The sequence below is a fragment of the Corvus cornix genome, chromosome 3, assembly GCF_000738735.6.
Source record: "Corvus cornix cornix isolate S_Up_H32 chromosome 3, ASM73873v5, whole genome shotgun sequence".
Classification (NCBI taxonomy): domain Eukaryota; kingdom Metazoa; phylum Chordata; class Aves; order Passeriformes; family Corvidae; genus Corvus; species Corvus cornix.
The window spans coordinates 16,704,617-16,721,067 of NC_047056.1; the positions used below are offsets into that span (position 1 = coordinate 16,704,617).

The 16,451-nt window shown below is 37.1% G+C and overlaps 1 long non-coding RNA gene across 1 annotated transcript; it reads right to left on the reverse strand.

The window, feature by feature from the left end:
* Positions 1-316: 316 nt before the first annotated feature.
* Positions 317-15,691, reverse strand: LOC109143782. The gene is made up of 3 exons (XR_002044142.3): positions 15,622-15,691; positions 3,508-3,625; positions 317-3,102 (listed from the first exon to the last, which is right to left on the reverse strand). It is a non-coding gene; the product is annotated as an uncharacterized LOC109143782 (long non-coding RNA).
* Positions 15,692-16,451: the final 760 nt, after the last annotated feature.

Consider the following 16,451-nt stretch of genomic DNA (forward strand, 5'->3'; position numbering starts at 1 on the left):
GTGCATTAGTTTGTCCCTGTTCCATTTTGTCCTGTTACTCAGCGCACCAAAAAGAGCCTGGATCCATCTTCTTGACACCTGCCCTTCAAATACTCATATATATTGATGAGGTCTCCTCTCAGTCTTCTCTTCAGGAGAAGCAGGCCCAGTTCCTCCAGCCTTTTCTCGTAAGTGAGGTGCTCAAGTTCTCTGGTCACCTTCATAGCCCTCCACTGAACCTGCTCCAGGAGCTCCATGTCTCTCTTGCCCTGAGGAGCCCAGAATTGGACACAGCACTCCAGATGTGCCTCACCAGGGCTGAGTAGAGGGGCAGGATCACCTTCCTTGACCTGCTGGCAATTCTCTTGCTAAAGCTCCCCACTATCCCACTGGCCTTCTTTGCCCCAGGGGCACCCTTCTGGCTCATGGACAGCTTGTTGTCCACCAGCACCCCCAGGACCTTTTCTGCCGAGCTGCTCCCCACAAGGTCAGGCCTGAGCCTGTGCTGGTGCCTGGAGTTGTTCCTCCTCAGGTGCAGGATCACACACAGAAAACTACAAAAATCAAGCATTTTGTAGTCTGTGGGAAGTTTTATTTAGCTGATTTAATCAACTTGCTGTTCTAGGTCTTTGGGTGGTATGTTTATGCCCAAAATTTAAATTAACAGGGATTCAGGTACATAACAGTATTACCATAGCATGCAATGGCTTTGCCACCACAAGAACACCATCAGCAAAGGACTGCATTTGTTTTCAGTCAGGGCTATCATGGCCCTAAACGTATGTGTGGCCCTTTAAGAGATCCCTGGATAAGGTTAATGTTTCAGAGAGGATAAACTGGAAAGATCAGATAATGACCTTAGTGTTAGAGAGGCTTAAGGTTTTAGCATTAGAGTAGATACAGAGACCACAAATAAAGGATTATAGTTATGAAGCATCATAATGGAATTGAGCAATGTCAGAAAATGCCTTAAAAATCAAGACGATATCATAAACTATGGAACTAAAAATGGATGAGCCTGCCTTTTTGGTCCATGAGTTTACAATCCTTTGCAAATTTTGCTTGCCAGTAACAGTATTTAATTTTTAACCTGGTTAAATCAGGTCTGTTGCAATTTTAATTCCAATCCAGCCATTTGGGAGCTATTTTGTATTGCCTTGCAAGTGTTTTTTTCTCTCTCTCTTTTTTTTTTTCTTCTGTAAAACCCAGCAGGTAATTCAAGATGGAAATTAACTTTGGTTACCTATTTCTCTGGGCTGCAAAAATGCCCTCCTAGAACTATCAGGTTTGTAAGTACATATAAAGACTTATTATTCATTAACTATAGAAATCTAAAATCAAACAAGAAATTATTAAGTTTTTTCTCTTCTCAGTTCTTCATCATTTGCTAGACACAAATTAGTGAGGACACACATAATGGAAGAGTGTCTGAGTTGCTATTTGTGTGAGTTTGCTGAACTCTATTGCATTCAACAGACCTGTAACAACCATCCCGTATGAGAAAAAACCCCAATCTTTCCATATAGATTATCTGTTCAATGCTTTTTTCTTTTATTATTGATTTTAAACGGGGAAACAGCCATCATTCATGCTTGTTGTCTTTCTAAAAGCTGAAAACACATCACCTGTAAAACACACTTTGAAATAACTCTGCCCTTTTTTATATCTGGAAACTCTACAGGGATCAGTTATCTATAGCTACCAGGTTCACATTCCTTTTTACTTTTTTTTCAGAATAGGGTAAATTTGAACAGTCTGAATAATTTAAGAGCACATTATCATTACAATTTAGAGGCAAACCAGAGGGGGGATGCACTATAGAATAGCCAATACTGACATCATGTCTCAGCAGTCTAGGTGGTAGCTTATTGATCTTACTGTACATAAGAGACCAGGACTTGATTTCCCAGATCACTAGTTGAGAATTGAAACACAGGGTAATTAGCAGCCAGTTTTCAGATCTCAGTTTACTGAGCAAGCAAGTTAGAATAGTTCTCTCCTGGGAAGATGGGAAAACAAGTGAGGGAAATCAGAGGAATAATTTCTGGATTGCATCTCAGGGAAAAACTAGCAAATCTGATTTACAGTGTCTGTGGCTGAATTTCTACAATTTATGGCACTAGGCAATACTTATTGTGAATGCCATAAACTTAAAAATTTCTACACTTGTGCCCTGACAAATGTGATTTCATGCAGCTGTAAGCATCTTTTGGGGGGGGGTTACTTTATCACACCAAGACAGATCAGAATTACTTATTTGTGTTGACTGAAGCAGTATGCCAGGATTCCTACCACCAAATATTCATGGGAATGTTTGACAGCTGCTGCCTGGCGAATTCCAACACAGTGATTCACTTCTTTGTTTTCCAGAGCTTCTCTGGGGCTGAAGTTTGCATGCCCAGGTTACACTTCACTGCCTGTGAAAATTCAGAGTGCCGTTTGGGAGCCCAGCCTTATTGAAGCTATTGGAAGTTTTGCCACTGACTCATCGGAGCCAGGAATTTGCCCACAGTTTACAGAATCATATCAGAAGACCTTTTGTTTCTTTGTTTGTTTGTTTTCTCTGTCTTATAAACCAAACCTGCCTGGTCCTTATAGTAAGCCACAAGACCAGTATGACCCTGCATGTTTAAAACCACAACTCATTACTACAAAGTTTGCCTTTACAAACAGAGAGATGTGCAAAAAGCATCTTCAAGCCAATTCTAACTGGTAGATTGACCCACCAATGATTGTATTTGCTGGATTCTCTGAAAATGAAGTCTATTAAATGCGAAAGTAATAAAATAAGGATATCATGTGCATCATTTTAGTGTTGTGATCTTTGGGTTTGGTGCTTGTTTTGGGATTTTAGGGAGGTTTTTTTTCCCCCTCAAGATGTATATTGGTATATCATTTGAGAGCAACTGTGAGTTACAGGAGGAAAAGTGTATTTTTGAAATGTTCTCAGATTATGAGATTTCTTGCACTGCCTTCTTGCTTATGCTCTTTACTTCTGAAGCTCTGCATCTCTGTAAATTCAGCCAATTATATTTTGATGCATAAACAGTTGCCTGATTGCTCTGCATCCTCATTTTCCTGTGTGATGGATTGAATGTATGGCAGCTGTCCCCAGAGGCCATCCTGAAAAGAAGATGTTGCAGATCATGAGTTTATCCAAGTGAATAAAACTGAAAATATCTCATAAGTACACAGAATTTTTTTTTTTTTTAATTTCTTGTTAGTAAAGAGAGATTAACATACAATAGTATCTGTCACATAGGGGAAACTTCTTAAAATACCTGAGCCCATTTTAAAAATGTGGAAGTTGGGACATGCATTGTGTACTGATAGCAGGGTGTCACCATGGACACCAACAGAGAAAAGTCAAATATGATGAAAGAGAGAAAAGAGAAAAAGAAGATGTAGTATCCATGACAACAAGTAGAAAAGAGTAAGACTTAAAAAAGTTTAAATCCCCATTCTTGTCTCTATTATTAAAATGAAATTTGCAAAGTTAGACACACATACAACATTATTTCTGTGTACCTGGATTTTGTGCAAGTAGTCGGTGTCAGGCAGGTACAGAGGAGGTTCGGATGGTGCATGGATGTCTCCTGTTGTTTTTGTGTATCCCTGGAGTGATTTGTGTGACACCAAACGGCAGCTGGATGGACAGTGGAGATCAGATCCAGTTATCTTTGTATGTACATATGCACATACATGAGCCTGTCTTCAGCCTGAGTGTCTGCTCTGGCACATTGCAAATGTGGGTAACTGCCTGTAAATTCAGTATGATCTGAAGTAAAACAATGTGGAATGAAGAGATGAGCTGAATGGACTAAGAAATGCTGTTTTCTTCTCATGTGACAGGAGCTTTCCTTTTGAAGCTGGAGTGTGCAGTTTGAAGCAAGTGCAAGGGACAGAAAGCGTGACAGAAAAAGCCCAGAGGAGACTGTACATTTATGCCTCTGTGAAATATTTTGAGCAGCCCTCCACACACACAAATGGGACTGGTTTGCATTTGCTTCATCATATTTGATTTTACCTTTTGGAGCTCCAGCATGTAGTCCATGTGATGTTGTAATGCCCTCCTGCAGGGTTTTGAGACTTGAACTGATGTAATGGTGAATGTATCATTGCAGAATTTATCTCCTAAAATGTAACTCTTCAGCAAAAGATGTTTTTGTACAAGTAGAAATAATGAGATTTTTCTATTTTTTTTTTTTTTAACATTACACTCCATGTCATTGTAGAAATACTTAAAAATATTATTCAGTAAAGAAAGGTTACATTAAAATTTGCTGGTGTTGAATTCAGGAATATGCAGCAAACCTCCTAAAAACATTTGTGAAAGATGGGGTTCTCTTATGTTCAGTGAGAGCTTGCATCCTCAAACAGCATGGAACAAGAGAACATTTTTATTTAAATTCCAACTGTGTCCCTCCAAAACCTAGGTCCAGTATTTAAGTAGATTTAAGATACTGATTAGTACAATTTTCAGGATATTTTTTGATGTATTTTGTAGTCTAGGGCTTGTGTTCACATGAGCTTGCAAAAATGTTAATGAAAAACAATTTAGACTTTTTTTGTATACCAAAAGCCTTAATTTGGGAAAATATCTGCCAGTGTGATTTGAAATGTCCTGGAGAAGAAGAGTACTCCGTGGATGAATTTTGCATGGAGGGATTTTTGGGACAAGAAAATGAACATCCAGAATAAGCGGCTAAGCAGAGACAGAGGAGAATTGTTCAGGGACAAGAAATAGAAGGAACCTTTCTTTCCAATAACAGGCTTTTCCCTGTGTTTGGAATGGAGATGAAATTAACATGACTGTATTTGTGATCATGCTCCAGCACTGCTAATTAGATGAGGAGAGTTCCCAGAGGAGAGTGATTTTGGTTAACTGTTAAGGCAAGAGTGCAAACAGAGCAGAAAGCTTTCTTCTGAAAAGCGATGGGAAAGTTAGTTTGGTTTCTGTTCCACTTTGGACCCTAAGATCTGAAATGCATGGCAGCACCTCTTGGAAAAGGGAAGGAATAATTCAGCCTGGTGAAACAATAGAATTCTGTGCTTAAAAATAGCTTTCCACATTTCATATTTTAATTAGTGACTTAGAAGCAGACGGGTGTCAGACAAGCATGGAAGTGTAATTAGTACTAAAGGGAAAGCAGACGTGGAACACAGGAAATAATTTTATTCATCATCTTGGTTTGGAAAACTTTCCTGGTATCTAGAAAAATAGATGAGAAATATTTCTTCTTTGTTTTTATAAATAACACTTCTATCTTTTCTCTCTCTGTGATGTTCAATAATTTGCTAAAAGTTTTTCATATAGTGGGACAAAATCTCAGCAGCTGTAAATTATAATGTCTCTAACAACTTTATTACTGTAAATGCAGTTCACCCTATTGATTAATTTGTTGTTCTGTAAACAATCCCAGTTTATATGATTAAGAATACAATTTTTGAAAGGCAAACACATACACTTATGGCATGGATACAGTATATAGAATAGGTGTATTTTATTCCTTTGTGAATTCGCAGTTCCTTGTATTGCAAAACTTGACCTTGTCCCATGGCATTAGAAATCTAGTGGAAAAACCCACCCAAGAGCATATCTGAGGATGTGATCAAACTTCCTATTCTGGATGCAGCTGAGTAGCTTCCTAGATCACTGGCTTGGGTGGTTTCTTGCTGTCTCCTCTGTACCCTCTGTCTTTGTAAGGAGAATTTATCACCCTTTGGATCTGACAGCTTAACTATGCATCTGGTTCCCTCTCATCCCATCTGTGGTTTGTTGTGTTGCTTTTTTTTTTTAAACTCAGCCCCTTTGACAGAACTGGAGCAGGCAGAGACTCTGCTGCAATACCAGCTGACCTGCAGCAGTTGCCTTCTGAGAGGAGCAACAAGCACCCCCTCAAGAGGTTGAGCTGTAACCTCTTAACCCAGTATTTGTGACATGAGAGCTCTTTCTTTGGCTGAGTTCATGAAGGGAAGGGGGAACTGAAATGGTGTGATGTGTGTCCTCTGCGTTATGCAAAGTTTCGACACGTATCGTATTGCAGAGTGTAAGGCATAAGGATCAACCTCTAGACAAGTAATTCTGCATGCCAGAGTAATTCTTAGTTTGTGCTCTCCTAGGATAGTACAAAAGGGAACACAAGGCCTCAGCCAACTAATAAAAAAAAACCCCAAGCCCAAGCTAAAGAAAGGCTGCTGAAGCAAAATGTGTTTTGTATTCTCTTCTGCTGGCTCAGAGAAGCAGATATAGACCTGCTGCTCCTATAAATGGGAAATGAAACTTAGGAAGCAAGTATCTTCAGGACAGCTGTAAGAAATGCAGTGTGAATGAGTTTGTGAGCTGGTTTCTATGAATTCTCTGGTGGGAATTCAAGCTACTATCCCTCATAAATTTTCAAGTTATATCAATCATCAAAACCCCCAAACTCTTGGGTTTTCTCTATTTCTTTGGGGGGCAGGGAGAGAAGATGACTTTCTGTCAAAGTTGAATCCACACTGAAATAGGGAATTCTGCAATTAATTATCAAATTATATTGATTACCAAATATTATTTCCATGGTCCAGCAGGCATCTGCTGCAATTTGAAGGATTCAGGTTCAAGTACTATCTCTTGAGTACAAATGAATTTTGTAATTGATAAGATTCTTTCTTAGCTGATCTGTTCCATTTGGTCTGCATGCTTAAATAATACTTCCCTCTGTGGGTATCTTGTAAAAGTATTTATAACTGTTGTGTGAAACTGCAAACACTTTTGCAGTTTCACGCAGCAGTTACAAATACTTTTCCAGGATATATTTTTAAAAGTACTTCCCTCTTTTTTAGAACTTTTACTTTACTAGAAACTGGCAGGAATATAAAAAAATAGGAAAATGATAACTTAGTGTAGGGTTTAAAAACAAGAACCTCACCACAAACTTGCTGAAGTCACTGAAAATAATCCTTCTGCTTTTCAGCAATATTCATTATACATCTTGCAGTACCTCTGCAGCAGTTCACTTTTGTTCTTGCTGCTGTTTGACTACAGAGACGGACACAGTTTAGTGAGGTAGATATGTCAAAAGAGTGTAAAATTCATGTGTATTGGCAGTTATGTGGAGAATACAGATCATGGGCATTGAGTGACTTAAACATAACACTTCAGTGATCCAGAATTTGAGTGGTGTTCGCCCTGTGAAGAGGAGCAATTTTGCTCAGAGTTTTTAATGTGCTTCCATTTATCACTATCAAAGTATTTGCCATTTCTAAAAGAAATGGCTGTCACTACTCAAGCTTTGAAATCCAATCATTTATTAGAAACACTTTATTTTAATATCAATGATACGTACAACAGTGGATGTTCTGAAGGCAGCCAGTAACAACTGACTAATTATTTGAGTTATATCTTAGGAAGAAAGATTTGGTTAACGCAAGAGCATGAGAAGGATTTTTTGTTTTATTACCTGAAAACCATTAATTCCTCTACAGTTTCCTTTCTAATCAGAACACAGCATGGCTTCTGCTGAAAATAATAGATTTCTTTTAGGAAGTCTTAAAAGACAGCACTGAGAAATGCAAGAAATGATTACAAGACAGAATGGAGTGAGATTTATTTGGAAAACTGTCATATAGAGTATCAGCCTGTCTCTGAGGCAGGAACGTGTTTCAGGTAAATGATGTCATACATTCCAGAGCCACTTTTTCATTGTCAGGTATTACAAATGAGTCTCCTTCACAGTTTTCAATGGAAAAAAGGAACAATATCCTATGTATTGACACTTGCTTAAGAATATGAATGCTGAAAAACTGTGTTTTTCACAGGAAAGGCTGGGATACAGTGGGGCAGGCAAAGCTTCAGGACTCTCCCCTCCCCCATGAATGATTTTGTAAACAAGTGTTTCCTGTGTCAAAACAAACAATATCTGTCACTCATGTGGTAGTCAAATTCTTTATTTTCTGTTCATGTCACCATCCATATTTTTTTTGCCCATATTTTTAAACCCAGTTAAATATACCAGCTAATTGGCAATGAAACTGCCTTACCTTGCCAGGTATAATGGGCTTTTGGCTCTTACAACAACAATGAAAGTCAAGAAAAGCCCTCTGGGTTTTACAGTACCACAGCAGAGAAATCTTGTCTTTCAACCCATGAAAAAAAGGTCTATCACAACAGAAAAAAAACCCCTCTCTTAAAATTCAAGTTGCAAAGTAATTAATCCAAATGTATTCCAATAAATTAATTATAATATGCTAATACCAGCCATATAAATTTTTTTAAGTGAGGAAAACCATGAAGTATTTTAAATTTGATTCCTTTATGAAAGTACAACTATGCACACCTGTGCATTGAGGAGGTTATTTCAGGACCCAGGGTTAGAGGTGTAGAATGTGTTTGGCGTGATGTGCTGTGTAGCACGTGTGTAGAGATATAACAAGCTGAGCTCCTGCAAATTACTGTGCCCTGAGCAGAAAGGAAGTGACCTGATGAGGTTACTTCCAGTCTCAATCATCCTACGACCCTTGATAAAACCAAAGCTGAAACACAAGAAATGTAGCTGAAAGAGGCCACATTATTCAGGGACAGAATATCTTTTACCAGTATTTCTCAGTGGCTGAGGTTTCAATATAGGCATCTCTTTCATCTTTGAAAGTTCAGTGGGAAAGTTTAACCTTTTACCAGGGTTTCACACAGAGTAGCCTGGAAATTGTGTAATATTTCCTAAAAAGTCTCAGACAAACTGTTCTTTCCTATTCAACAGAAGATAAAATTGTGGTACAAGAGAACTGTAATTTCAACACCAGATATATGGCATTTCTCTAAGCACTTGCTCCATCACTCCCTCTGAATTCAGCTCCACACATAAAAATTATCCACATGAATGAATTGATTTTGATGTTTGCTTTGTTATGAAACACGAAGGTATCCCAAATAACCTTCTATAACACAAATTCTAGCAAGTGTGGGAGAGGAAAAATGGAGCTTAGTCCAAGAAAGTCATATAAGTATTGACAAGGTAAATTTTTGTGTAAAATCCTTACATTTACAATAATGGTAAAATTTCTATTTGCTTCATTGAAAGTACAATTTCATCCGTGTTTGTAGAGAAAGTTCTTATATTTAAAGTGCTCCCTATAAGTATTCTTTAAGATTACTTAAAGACTCCATTAACACTGGGAATGTAGCAGACACATCTTGACTTGGTACAGAAAGCATCTACCGAGGATTCATTTATCCAGATTAAGCTTTTGTTCAAGATGACTTTAATATTTTCTGAAAACTTGAATTTCTAAAAGTTAAAAGCTCTACTTTAAAAAGCAGCTCAAGTGTACAAAAGGTGAAGCCACTCAGGTTTGCTCAAAAAATGTTTGCTTTAGGAAAATTCACCTTTGGGTATGAATTCCCATGGTAAAAAATACTTGAGACTACCAACTCACCAGATAATTTTTTTTTTAGCTTACACTTTTCTTTCCTTTTAGCATATCTGCACTGAGATTTTTTTTTTCTTTTAAAAAAGATATCAGCAGAGAGATAAGAGCTAAATTGAAGAGGAGGTTTGAACATTATCATTTGAGAGGTTAGAAAGAGAACATATGGTGTTACCTCAGCTAACAGCACTTTTCCACCAGGATTTTTATCCTGTCTGTTAAGACCTTTCTGCATGTGTGTGTTTCAGTTCTTTGCAACACTGATACTGTTTACCTTTTTTTTGAGTTACACTTCCAAATAAAGTGGGAAAAATATTGACTCTTTTTCCTTCTTCCAATTACAAATAAACTTGAGCCCCTCCCAAGAGACAACTTCTCTCTCCAATGAATTTTAAATCAAATCTGCCTCTGAAAACACAGCACAGATGTACCAGGAACACTTTTTCTTGTTTGCTGTTGTTTTGTATTCACTCTTCATATGAAGGGGTTTAGCTTCAATGAGACATTGAGGACAAATTATATTTAGTTTCACTTTTAGAATATAAATTGTGTTATTTTTCAGTGAATCAAAACAAAATCAAGCCAGAAGTTCTAGCAAATAATTCCAGTTTATGACAGTTAATTACAGAAAGCAAAATACTGAGGAGTTTTTTGTAGACAAAACAGAAAAAATTCAGGTAAAAAAGTGTCATTTACGAAAGTAGGAATTACTGCAACAACTCTTTCCCGTCTTCCTTTGGACAATAAAAAAAAAAATCCCTTGCTAATTAACACTTTCAGGTAGTATATTGATTTGTTAGTTAGTTGTTACAAGAATCTGTCCCAGTTGCTAGAATCTGCTACCAGCTCAGGTCCTTTCCAAAGGACTGTAAATCAATGCAGCTCTCTCTTCACGGGAAGGAACTTTTCAGGATGAGTTAGTGAGGAGAGGCAGAGCTGATTTATTGCAGTGTGGAGTTGGCTTCACAGCTGAAATCACAGGGCTGGTGCCAGTTACAGAACTCCTGCTCAGCACAGTTAATTTCATCTACTAAAATGTTCATTTTTCACATTTCGTTTAGGTGACTCCCATAGACTGAGATCCTCTAAGTAATATTTACACTGCAAACTTATAGTAAGAAAATTTAAGATTATTTTGGTAAACTCAGTGGTCTCCCATTGTAGTGCAGCAAATGAAGGAGAAAATTAGTGTAGTTATATTAAAAAAAAGATAAAATAATTAATCTGTTGCATTCTGGGAGGAAACATAATAGTTGTGGTATTGTCTTACCTCTTGTCCTTTTGTCCTGTTGTCAGATATGAATGAAGATACAGCCTGACTAATAACAAGAAGATGTTAAAACAATTATTCCGAATTAGGTATTAATGAAGAGTTTGCCTGAAGGATTTGTCTTAAGGACAATGGTGTCGATTGATTAATCACACCGTTCAAACAAGTTTAATTTAGAGGTAGGATTGAAGAACTCATCATGTGTCACAGGAAACCATCAAAAATTCATGGAAACATTTCTGGGCCACACCCCGACAGTGGATGTGTAAATTAAAGAGCTGATGGGCCATGAGTTGAGTTAAAAAATAGGTATTTTCCTAAATCTCTTTCTAGTGTCAGTATTCTCTGAACTTCTTTTATTTGAAACTTTAATGATATAGTAAAAAAGGATTATAGCTCTTATGCAAGCTACCTGTCAGTCACAAGGATAAAGGTATTAATTATAGTAAATAGTGTAGCATTCCCAATAATTCATTTTTTTCCCTCACTTATAGATTTTCATGAGATGGTAAATATTGAAAAACTTCAAATTTTTAATATAAGGAACAGCTGCTAATACATCCTGAATCAGCCAGTAAAGTGTACATCCCCATAGCTACTGATTCAGTCTCCCTACAAACTCAGTCCATTATTTCTGTATGACCAAGAATGGATTGATATTTTTTGTGATCAAAGACTGAACTCTTTGCAGCTAATGAACATGAGTATAAAGTGGAGCAGGTGAGCTGAACAAGTGAGAGACATTTGACTGCTCCTGGGATATTGGCACAGGAATTTAATGCCAGGTTGTCAGCCTCTGAAAAAGACTGTGACAGTAAGATAGAATTGCTGCCTAGACAGAGGGTATTAAGGATCACCACTTGAGGCTCAGAAAAGGCAGACTTTTAAATTGTAATTTCCTATTGCTACTGATGTGTTTTTTCCTCTGCTTGTATTGCTGAGGGCCACTCAGCAGTAGTTGATGAGAAGAATTTTCCCCTTCCCCACCTCTCTAAACTTGAGAGAAATTGAAAAATGTGCCATAAATCTCTTGACAAAGATTATTACATATTGTGAAAGTGAATTATGATAATTTCTTACTGATTTTAGCAGGGAAGAACGTGTTCAGAGAGATACAGAGAATAAGACTACAAAGGTCTCTGCATCAGTGCATTGGCAGGGACTTTGAAGGGATATCCATGCTGTCTGAGGTGCTTTGTCTCTTGCATAGCTGTGCAATGGATCTGTGCTATGTTGGAGTTTGATCCCATTGCTCCCAAGAGTCACACAGGAGACTATCTCAGGTAAACCAGTGGGAAGTGATCAAGATAAATTATTTTCTGTCTTGGCCTATTTTTATTCTTTCTTTTGACACTGGTGTTTCAGTGCGACACATTGTCACACCTCTGAGTAAGACAGCTCCTGGGATTTTGCCATGGAGAAAATATCATTGATAAACTCTCTATGAAACTCATTTCCTCTACACTTCTGAGTGAAAAAGCATCAAAAAGAATGGCGTGACAAGCTGTCTTTCCAAGAATTTCACCAAGTTTAATCGAAACCCAAATGAGAAGACAAATATGTACTGTTTTCCTCCTTTCCTGTCTTCTGCAGAATCTTTGTCTGAAGCTATAAAATCTCACAGACCAAAGATGTGATCAGGCATGTGAATCTTGAATTCCAAAAGACTGTGGTTTTTCCAGTGAGTAGGCTCTGGGATTTAGGAGGAAACTATTAACTGCTGGGGAACTTACATCATGACTTTTACTTAAGGCATAATTGGTTGAAGGTAAAGGAAAAATTCAAGCAGAATCCAAAGAGAAACAGTCTGAAGGTGAAAAGTCTGTGGAGAATATACATGAGGGACACGGTGATACACCAGACAAAGAGGAAGGAAACCATTATCATGTGGATATACAACCTCAGGTAATATAAAAGGGTAGTTTAAGCTACTTAAAGTGACTTGAAGGACACATTTTATATTGAGATAGGCATTTCCTCACAAGCTCTGTTTTGCTGAAAGGTTGTTGCATATGTGCTCTGGGCCATCCTCTCAGGGTTCATATGGAATTCTTGCCAGATATTATACTCTCAAGGGCATATTTACAAATAAATGAAAACTTTAACTAGAAGAAAATTTGAAATAATAAATATGAGAGCGGGAACACAGCTTAAATGGAAGGTAATACCAATTTTTTTTTTTTTTTAATGAAAGTTACATTCTTCTATTTAGATTGGTCTTTGATTAAGGTAGGCTTTATGGAAAATCCTATTCCTGCAGGGTTTTTTTAACATGAGCAGGTATCAAGAGGCAGAAAAACCTTCTATTTCCTTGTCAGCTGAGGCCTTAGGTGCTCTGCACTTGCTGATGGAGATCAGGTTTTCCCACTTTATCAACACCCAGCAACTCCCATTGAAATACTTATGACCAGACAACATTTTGTAAACTATAGTCAAGTTGAACATTTTGAGTTCTACTTATTTTCCTCAACATCCAAAAAGGGGGTTTGACAGACCTAAAACATAAATCTTAGATTTTCAAAGAATTTTTTAAAAATCAGACTTAAACCAAACAAAGTACTCTAACAATGTTTCTGATCTGGAATTTTATTACACAAACATTAGAAAAGGGACAATTGAGCCCATGCCTTGAGAAATGAGATAAATCCAGTTCTATTTTTCTTAAAAACACTTTCCATGTGAAGCAGATCCAGTACGACAATGAAAATAGCCTTAAAATAATAATGAAAAATTAAAAACCCTATCCCATATCCTCAAATCTGTTTAATTCATTACCTGGGTACCTAAGGGTATATGTTAAATTTAGAGCAGAACACTTTAATTAAAATCTCATAAACTCATGAGCTTTGAAAGTTGCATTTTTTAAAGTAGGTTTGCTCATTAGTTAAGACTTTATAAATACCTGACTGTTATTTACTTATTGAATCTGGACTCCATTTAACCCTACACCTATTAGATAATACCCCTATTCATAAAGATGATTTAAAACCCACTACAGGTATTATCAACCTACAGATTGAGGGTCCTTTTTCATTCTTTATACTGTAGTGGCATACGAAACGTGAGGGGGTTTATATCAGTTATTTGGTTTGGACTAGGTGAAAATAAAAACAGCTGTAGTGACTTTATATAATGAAAGTGTCTCGAGGCTGTTCCAGAATTCAGGTGGTTCAAACTAGATAAGTTTAGGGACACTCTTAGGCTGTAATCATGTACTAGAGAAGGATTTGAAGCAAGACATAGCTGGGGAAGGAAAAGTTCAGCTGCTTTTCTGTTGTAATAATGTGCTTAGCAAACGTACCGTGATGTTAATGCCTCTATGTAAGTGAATGTGTTATTTATTTTTTTTCTATTTGATGCTACTGAGTGGTCATTAATGTATTGTGAGAAAAAAAAAAATTAAAAATGTCAAAATTTATACATATTATTTTAAATTTTTAATGATTATATGACTGAATATATAAAGAATCATGCTTGCTGCTGAAAAAGTCTACTGGAGGCAAAAACACATGCAGTGTTACTTCTAAACACCACAGTTTATCACTGAAGTGATGTAGACTGCTAGAAATTTCCCTATTTTCTCAAACCTCTTTACTTCCAAGATGCTCAAATCTATTCCTTCTTTTATATCCTGTATCTGAAATGAGGGAGGACTGTTTCTTTAGTACACAGCCTTTTTTAATGATTTAATTTGTGTCAACAATAAAGCAGAAACAGACAACCAAAATATCTCTTATAAGCCACCCCTGTCTAAGCAAGAATTTGAGGACTGAGTTCTGCATATGGACTTAGAAAATATTAGGATAAGCCTTAGTGTCCAAAGGATCACTTTTACTGGTGTTGGGGTTGTTCCATTTTATCACAGCTGAATTTCTGCCAATTTTTAATCTCTACTATGGTAGAGAGATAGGAAAATATTCTGGAAGGTCAGCTCAGTGCTTTATACAGTTATTTGCTTTGTGCTGACAATTGGGTACAGGAGGAAGCTCTTCGTAACACCTCGTAAAGCAACACTTCTAATTATTATCGTCTTATAATTATGTGTAAAAATCAAAGAAAAATCTAAAAATCCCTCAAAGCAAACTTTCATCTTTTATAAACTTACTGGTAATTCCAAAGCATCTACTAAAAGAAAATATTTTCCCTGCTTGTTTATCTTTCTTTTTGTTCTTAAAATACATTCAATTAACTGTTAATCTTGGGGTTTTTGTGCCACCTGATGTTGTGAAAAAGGTTTTCCAGACACTCAAAATGGGGGAAAATTGGCCACAAAAGAGGCAAATGCATTTATTTGTCTTCTTCCATGAGGTGTCTCAACTGCTTCACCTATATTCTATAAATTCACTCATTTTTGCCTGGAAAACTACTGTTTCTCCAGATTCCAGACAATTTTTGGGGGAAGCAGAAGTGCTTTCTCTCCTGAAGATGCCTCTGCTCTCCTGTGCAGTGTTTTGAAGCTTTGTAATGGGAGCCATGCTGAATGTAAGGTCTGTTGCCATTAGTGCTGGCTGGAAAGTGCTTGAAATTGAGTTTGTCACCACCAGCCCTGACAGCTCCATGTGACAGTGACTAAGCAGCTTCAATAAAGTTCACTGATAAACTCTCAGCCCTGTAGAAAATATTTAAGCCTTTTTGTTTGGGTTTTTTTTTCCCCTACCTTTAAGTCTTTCAAAACAAAACAAGTGATAACAGTTAATTGGTATTTTAGTAAGAAGAGAAAATCTATTTTACATTTATTCATCCATTTCCTTGGATGGCTCTGTTGACATTTTGGGCTTCAAAAGCTGGCTCTGCCGACCTGCATATTAAAAAAAACACCCTCCAGCAGATAAGGAGGGTGTTACTGCTGTGCTATCATACAGGTGGAATGCAGTTTAACTTGCATAATTTGTAAGAGCTTACAAATCCAACAGCTTCATGAGGTACAGGCTGCAAACTATTCTCTTCTGCTGAAGAGTCAGACTTACCTTTACTGCAGTCAGTTCAAAACCCAGTGAAATCAGTGGGGCTTCAGCAGATCCTGTTAGCAACAGCCAGATCCTCTCAGTTGTACCATTCACTTACCCTGAGCTCCCTCTGTACTCCCTACTTCCACTGCTGCAGGAAGGAAATGTTATAACTGAATTATTTCCTGGCTATTCCCAAACTCTGTGTGTTGGGAAATTCACACCTATTTTCTGATATGCTTGCATGGGCTCAACAGGATAAAACAGGGGAGAGTTTTCAATGCTGGCTTGCCAACCCACCCTTGAAAAAGGGGATGCAAAACCAAATTGAATTTAAGTCTTGGAAAAAGAAGTCAAATTGCACTGCCTGCATTCAGAATATTTTCCTTTTCAAAGCAGGAATAGAAATTTTCCTAGTGGGAAGTCTGGTGACAACAGAAACAAACAATCTCTCTAAGGCTTGTTTTCTTGTTTTGAAATGCGTTTCACACCTATCCTAAAATGGAGCTCTTTTCACATATTTATATCAATTGCTCTATTAGTAACATGTAAAACTTCAACTTGCATGTTGTGAAGTAAATGACAGAGAGTTTTCCACTTAAAATTATTTGTTGGCTTTTGTTATTTGTGTCATATTCCTAATTTTCTTGTTGTGTAGTTTTTTGCTGAGCATAAAATTTCATTCCTTCACAAATACCTTTTCAAAGACAAGTAAATTCTGACTTTGCAAGCCTCTTCTTGTCTAAAAGGAGTGTAGTTTTCTGTCTACATAATTTGTTTCTGCTTATGAATGCTGCAGTTGAAACAGAGTAACTGAAATCAGCAGAGTGGTACAAAGTCTGCTTTGGCAG